The sequence below is a fragment of the Sphaeramia orbicularis genome, unplaced genomic scaffold (genome assembly GCF_902148855.1).
Source record: "Sphaeramia orbicularis unplaced genomic scaffold, fSphaOr1.1, whole genome shotgun sequence".
NCBI lineage: Eukaryota > Metazoa > Chordata > Actinopteri > Kurtiformes > Apogonidae > Sphaeramia > Sphaeramia orbicularis.
The window spans coordinates 1-7,500 of NW_021941530.1; the positions used below are offsets into that span (position 1 = coordinate 1).

A 7,500-nucleotide genomic window follows, 5' to 3' on the forward strand; every position below is an offset into this window, starting at 1 on the left:
ACTTCCTGCTCATCTTCCTCTTCAACTACTTCCTGCTCATCTTCCTCTTCAGCTACTTCCTGCTCATCTTCCTCTTCAACTACTTCCTGCTCATCTTCCTCTTCAACTACTTCCTGCTCATCTTCCTCTTCAACTGCTTCCTGCTCATCTTCTCTTCAACTGCTTCCTGCTCATTTTCCTCTCTCTCCAATACTATATTGCTCTCTTCTCTCCAACTACTTCCTGCTTATCTTCCTCTCCCTCCAACTACTTCTGCTCATCTTCTCTCTCTCCAACTACTTCTGCTCATCTTCCTCTCTCTCAACTACTATTGCTCATCTCTCTCCAACTACTTCTGCTTATCTTCCCTCTAATACTTCCTGCTCATCTTCCTCTTCTCCAACTACTTCTGCTCATCTCTTCTCCAACTACTATCTGCTCATCTTCCTCTCCAACTACTGCTCATCTTCTCTCTTCCAACTACTTCCTGCTCATCTTCCTCTTCTCAAACTATCTGCTCATTCCTGCTCATCTTCCTCTCCCTCCAGCTACTTCCTGCTCATCTTCCTCTCTCTCCAACTACTATCTGCTCATCTTCCTCTTCAGCTACTTCCTGCTCATCTTCCTCTCCCTCCAACTGCTTCCTGCTCATCTTCCTCTCTCTCCTACTACTTCCTGCTCATCTTCCTCTCTCTCCTACTACTTCCTGCTCATCTTCCTCTCTCTCCTACTACTTCCTGCTCATCTTCCTCTCCCTCCAACTGCTTCCTGATCATCTTCCTCTCTCTCCAGCTACTTCCTGATCATCTTCCTCTCTCTCCTACTACTTCCTGATCATCTTCCTCTCTCTCCTACTACTTCCTGATCATCTTCCCCTTCAGCTACTTCCTGATCATCTTCCTCTCTCTCCAGCTACTTCCTGATCATCTTCCTCTCTCTCCAGCTACTTCCTGATCATCTTCCTCTCCCTCCAGCTAGCTTTGAAACATGATGGTAGAGACCCTAAAATCCAGTTAAGACTTGTGTTCAGTGTAGTGATGCATTCTGATATTGATTCGTGTCTGCCACACATTAAATGGAAGCCTTCAAAAAAGTGCCTTTGTTTTCCCAGAATATTTTAAACAAAATTGAGTACTATGATTTTAAATCATATTTTACGCTCGGCAAATTGCACCAACTGGACATAACGCCACACAAACGTTGTGATGAACCATAACAATTTTGAACAAAACTAAATGCACTGCAGTTTTCTGTGATTATAAAAAAAAAGGCTGTTCAGATAATGTTTAGATCCACAAACCCCCCAAAACAACAGGAAACTGTTTTTCAAAACAAAACAGAAAAGATGCAGCTCCAGTGTAGAGGTAAGGGAAATATTAACCTTTCAAAACAAAAGCCTGAGAAAATCTTTAATACCGTCTTGCTCCTTCACGCTGAACTGCTGTTATTCGGTTCTTAACATAGTACTTAACAGCCTTCCAGGTTCTTGACTTCAGCTCTTGTGGTGAGGCCTTGATGCAAGCCACACAGTCTGCTTTCCTGGGAACTTTTCCACAGTCTATGAACACCTTTAGAGTCTTTTCCTCTGCACACACTTCTGCAGGTGTCCAACTCCTCCTCTTTGAGCTCTCTAAGACAAGAAGACAGAAAAAAAGACAATCAGACCCATAGACTATAAGGCTGGTGTCACTACAACTCACTTAACAGACTCACATACTAGTAATGTCAAAGAATTCAGTGACCAGCCAGCTTCATCAATTAATCAGATGTGTAATTTCATTAAGCAATGTCCTGAAAGCTGATATTTTTTTATTAATACATAACACAAACACTAAAATAATTTACATCATCAGTTGTACTAGCTGATGCGGTACCAAACCTGATATATATTTCACATTTTGTTTTAGTATTTTTCTACAAATTAACCAATACTAGATACTATTCAAATTAATAATCACAGGGCAGCTATGTCTGTTTAAATTTAGCCAGTTTACAAGATATTGGTAGAATTTTGATTGTTGTAGCGGTATAATCTTGTTTGCCATGTACAATCTTTGATTTCTTTCTTTGCTTTTAAATAAAAACCTCACACAGGATGAGAAATCTACCAACTAAAATGTGTTTTAATAATGCTATTAACAATGCTTGCTCAGTGATTCTGTGTTGAAAAAGTTAATGGGCAAACAGTCTGTGGGATACCTGTAGCAGAGGATTCATCTTGCCATGTCCAGCCATATATTTGGGGTCCTAAGAAAGAATAAACCACAAAGAAATCTGATTAAAAACAGTAAGGTCATCCTAAAACTCTACCATCTAGCTGAAACTCTCTGAGCTTTGCTTTTTGGGAGTAATATTGGATGAAGGTCTGACATGGAAGTCCCATATTGCACATGTGAGGAAAAAAGATGTCAAAGAGTATTTTCATTTTAAACAAGGTAAAGTATTTGTTAGATTACAGAGCGATGCGAACCCTGTATTGTGCATTTATATGGCCATATATTAGCTACTGTGTGAATGTCTGGGGTAATACATATAAGAGTAACACAAAGCCGTTGTATCTCCTACAGAAGAGAGCTATCAGGATTATCCATAAAGCAGATGGTCAGGAACACACTAATATATTATTTATTAATTCTGGATTATTGAAATGGCAGGAGCTAGTTAAGCTACAGACATTACTTGTTCTGTTCAAGGCCAAAAGTAAACTAGTACCAGCTAAATTACAAAAACTGTTTGTCTTCACTTCAGAGAAGGAAGAGCACAGAAGGAAAGGTCATCTCAAACACCAGTGTGAACAGACAACTGTGAAGCAGTGGTGGGGTTCAACTCTGGAATTCTCTTTATAATGAGCTGAAGGGCTGTAAAAACATATTCCAAATGAAAAAAGTGTAGAAAGAAAGAACAATGAGATGATATGAACAGTTATAAGATTTACATTTGGCTTCGTATTTGTTTTGCATTTTGTGACATATTATTTACTTATTTTGCTCTGGTATAATGTTTTTGCATCATTTCATCAGGTTTATATTTACCTATGTTTTGTACTTTCTGCACATGTAGTTTTGCACTTGGTTTTGTATTCATTTTTTAAATTATCTTTGGATGTATTTAATTTGGTTTGTCTAACTTATACAGTATGATTTTATAGCTAGTTGTGTATGGCTAACCATTAAGGTTATTATTATTTAGAAGGGGACAGGAAATGTAAGATTTTCTTCATCCTGCTCCTTTTCGAGCATGGGTGTGGACATGTTTGTTTACTTGATAATTATTGAATGCTTACTGATGAAATGCTCAACCATGAACGAAATAAATGAAATGAATGAATGCTACTACATGTATTGGTTCGAATTTTGCTGAGTTACACAGTTACCAGAATGCTGGCTAACTGTCAGTACAGGCACAAGGTTGGTGTAGAAAGGTTTGGTGTTAGTGTCTGAGGATTAAAAGCTATGAGGTTAAATAGAGGTTGATAGACAAAACTAAATATGCAGACTTACAAATATGCTGTCAGTTCTTTCCAGTGGTGGAACATTTGGGTCAAAACTGCATGCTTCCTATGTTGGAAAAATAATAGTGTAAATATCCATAATATGAATACAAATATGAAACATAATTAGTAACTTCCAGGACATGCACTGTGGTATAATATGTAGTATGCTCTAATTTTACAGGAGGTATTCTCACTACTGCTGGTTAATAACAGTAACTTTTGAATACTTACCAAACTATTGCAAGGTGCCAGGACCTCAGGAGATGGTCCTGATGAGGCCTCCTCCTCTTTATGAGGTCTTCCTAAGGGCTAAAAAGGCAGAACAGACGGATGTGACTACATGTATTGTTTCTAATTTTGTTGAGTTACAGTTACCAGAATACTGGCCAACCGTCAGTACACACACTAGGTTGGTGCAGAAAGGTTTGGTGCTGTTTGGATGAACTAAGGCTGAATATTACTGCTGAAAGTGACTGTGACTGAGAGCCGCTGTTACAGTAAAAACCACTGACTGTGTTATTCACACATTTGATTCATCTTACAACTCTGCAATCTAAATCAAGAAAACCTTGATGAACTGTATTAACTTCTTCCTTGAACATGTGGTGTAAGGTAGTGCACTACTCGAGTATATTGTGTTAAGTGTGTGGGATGGGTCTCTGAGTTTACCAAGCTGTTGGAGGGTGGGATTAACTCAGATGATGTCTCCTGTGGTGTGGTATTCACCCTTCTTTGGTGTGGCAGTCTTGAGGACTAAAACAGATACAAATATTACCACCATGAAAAAAAAAAAAAAAACACAACTAGAACATAATATGTAAAAGGCCCAATGAAATAAGTTAGTCTTTGTATAAAATCTATTTTACAGATGATTGTGATGTGCAATTTTTGCCATATGCTCACTCACTACCACAGACTGGACAGTGCATGAGGAATTATACAATTATACGGTTTCCACCAGGATATGAACATCTCCGAATTACCTTAAAAAAAAAAATACAAAGCTGGAAATATTCTTTAATTTCCTTATAGGCAGCAGCCGAGTATGCATGCATGCATGACTACATATGACTGCAATATTGTGTCAAATGTGAATATTAAAGGTCAGTCATCTTTACCTGTGTTTGGTTAGTCTCCCACTCCGTGTACTTGGATAAGCATTTTTCATGATGGTCCTTCAGACGCTGTAAGCGTGCAGAAAACCTGGTCTGAACACTATTTCTGCAGAACAGTCCAAAAACAATAACTGTCAGGGGAGAGCAGGTACTTGCACAGTTCTACTGGGGTCCTGGTCTGGTCAGCTGACAGGTGACTGCTTTGTTTATATTATCTGTTGCATACAGTGCAGACAGAGAGCTTCTGATACTAGCTACACATAGCTGGACTCTGCATGAAATCACAGACACACGTTAATATGCAACAAGAAACGTAATGGAGCGGTCAGTTTAAGAGGTGCAAAACAAAAAAACAAAATCCCGTTTCTCTTACCATTATATTAAAGGGGGCAAGTTCATTTTATGTTTTATATATAACGCCAGATCACAACAGAAGTCATTTAAAGTTACTTTTCCTATAGAACAGAATTATACCTTGATATTTGGGTTAATAGCCTTATGTTATTTACCTTTTTTATATGAGGCGGTCACGTGTTAACTATTCTCCTCTGCTCTGGGTATGGCGTTGTGCACGCTCCCTCACACACAGGTGTGCACGCTCCCGTCAGCGGACAGAGAGTGCGTCAGAGGACACCTGTGTGCTAAAGTCTAAATCTAAACCTTAAACTCAGCCTTTAATGCAGTGACACAGCTCCAGCTCCATAGACTACAGCTGACGTCACTTAAATACTCTCCACTGTCTGTTTATACTCGCAGCACCGCGGGCACGCCCCCTTTTCTGCACTCCACTGTAATATCAGTGATTAAATTAAGAAAACTCAGGTTTGAAACACAAACAATACATGTGAAACCGGTGAAATATCAGTGCACGGTTCTAATGTTTAAAACATACTGTTCCAACATTCTATAATGTGAAGCTAGCGCATGTTAGCATTAGCGACCATGCTAGCTAATATAAACGAGTGAGCTTTTAGCTGTAAACACGCTAGCCACAATGCTAAGTCTAATTAATATTTTAAGTGTGCAAGACTGTAAACTTACCTAGTGTTCTGTTTTCTGTTGTTTTTGTCCACGTTCTTTTTATTTTTCTCCATCCGTCCTTCTCTGTCCTCTGCTGCTGCTGCCTTCTGTCACTGACCCACACCCTGACCCCTGCTCACACCGAGGGGGAACCCCGTGAGTGGGGGAGGGGCACAGGTGAAGTGGGGACCCACAAAGTCAGGAAAGGTGTGTCCTGCCCACAGCTCCACCTGTCAGACCAGGTACAGGTGTGGTGCGGACCACAGAGGTGTGTCCTGCCCACAGCTCCACCTGTCAGACCAGGCACAGGTGTGGTGCGGACCACAGAGGTGTGTCCTGCCCACAGCTCCACCTGTCAGACCAGGCACAGGTGTGGTGCGGACCACAGAGGTGTGTCCTGCCCACAACTCCACCTGTCAGACCAGGCACAGGTGTGGTGCGGACCACAGAGGTGTGTCCTGCCCACAGCTCCACCTGTCAGACCAGGTATAGGTGTGGTGCGGACCACAGAGGTGTGTCCTGCCCACAGCTCCACCTGTCAGACCAGGTACAGGTGTGGTGCGGACCACAGAGGTGTGTCCTGCCCACAGCTCCACCTGTCAGACCAGGCACAGGTGTGGTGCGGACCACAGAGGTGTGTCCTGCCCACAGCTCCACCTGTCAGACCAGGCACAGGTGTGGTGCGGACCACAGAGGTGTGTCCTGCCCACAACTCCACCTGTCAGACCAGGCACAGGTGTGGTGCGGACCACAGAGGTGTGTCCTGCCCACAGCTCCACCTGTCAGACCAGGTATAGGTGTGGTGCGGACCACAGAGGTGTGTCCTGCCCACAGCTCCACCTGTCAGACCAGGTACAGGTGTGGTGCGGACCACAGAGGTGTGTCCTGCCCACAGCTCCACCTGTCAGACCAGGCACAGGTGTGGTGCGGACCACAGAGGTGTGTCCTGCCCACAGCTCCACCTGTCAGGCCAGGCACAGGTGTGGTGCGGACCACAGAGGTGTGTCCTGCCCACAGCTCCACCTGTCAGACCAGGTACAGGTGTGGTGCGGACCACAGAGGTGTGTCCTGCCCACAGCTCCACCTGTCAGACCAGGCACAGGTGTGGTGCGGACCACAGAGGTGTGTCCTGCCCACAGCTCCACCTGTCAGACCAGGCACAGGTGTGGTGCGGACCACAGAGGTGTGTCCTGCCCACAGCTCCACCTGTCAGACCAGGCACAGGTGTGGTGCGGACCACAGAGGTGTGTCCTGCCCACAGCTCCACCTGTCAGACCAGGCACAGGTGTGGTGCGGACCACAGAGGTGTGTCCTGCCCACAGCTCCACCTGTCAGACCAGGCACAGGTGTGGTGCGGACCACAGAGGTGTGTCCTGCCCACAGCTCCACCTGTCAGACCAGGCACAGGTGTGGTGCGGACCACAGAGGTGTGTCCTCCCTTAACCACCAAATTTCACTTAATTAAGATGCCCTGCTGTCATAATCCTACTTTTTTCTTAAAATTATTACATGTTTATGCTGCATTTTTACAAACCCCTGGCTCTGTGCAGCAGGTGAGTGGGGGAGGGGCATAGGTGAAGTGGGGACCCAAAAAGTCAGGAAAAGTGTGTCCTTCCCTTACCACCAAATTACACTTAATTAAGATGTGCTGCTGTCATAATCCTATTTTTTTTTTAAATTATTATATGTTTATACTGCATTTTCACAAACCCCTGGCTCTGTGCAGCAGGTGAGTGGGGAGGGGCATAGGTGAAGTGGGGACCCAAAAAGTCAGGAAAAGTGTGTCCTTCCCTTACCACCAAATTACACTTAATTAAGATGCCCTGCTGTCATAATCCTACTGTTTTCTTAAAATTATTACATGTTTATGCTGCATTTTTACAAACCCCTGGC

General features: G+C 43.3%; 1 long non-coding RNA gene across 1 annotated transcript; it reads right to left on the reverse strand.

Moving 5' to 3' along the window:
* Window positions 1-3,695: 3,695 nt before the first annotated feature.
* Window positions 3,696-4,894, reverse strand: LOC115416036 (uncharacterized). The gene is made up of 3 exons (XR_003934899.1): window positions 4,591-4,894; window positions 4,142-4,225; window positions 3,696-3,781 (listed from the first exon to the last, which is right to left on the reverse strand). It is a non-coding gene; the product is annotated as an uncharacterized LOC115416036 (long non-coding RNA).
* Between the last annotated feature and the right edge of the window lie 2,606 nt (window positions 4,895-7,500).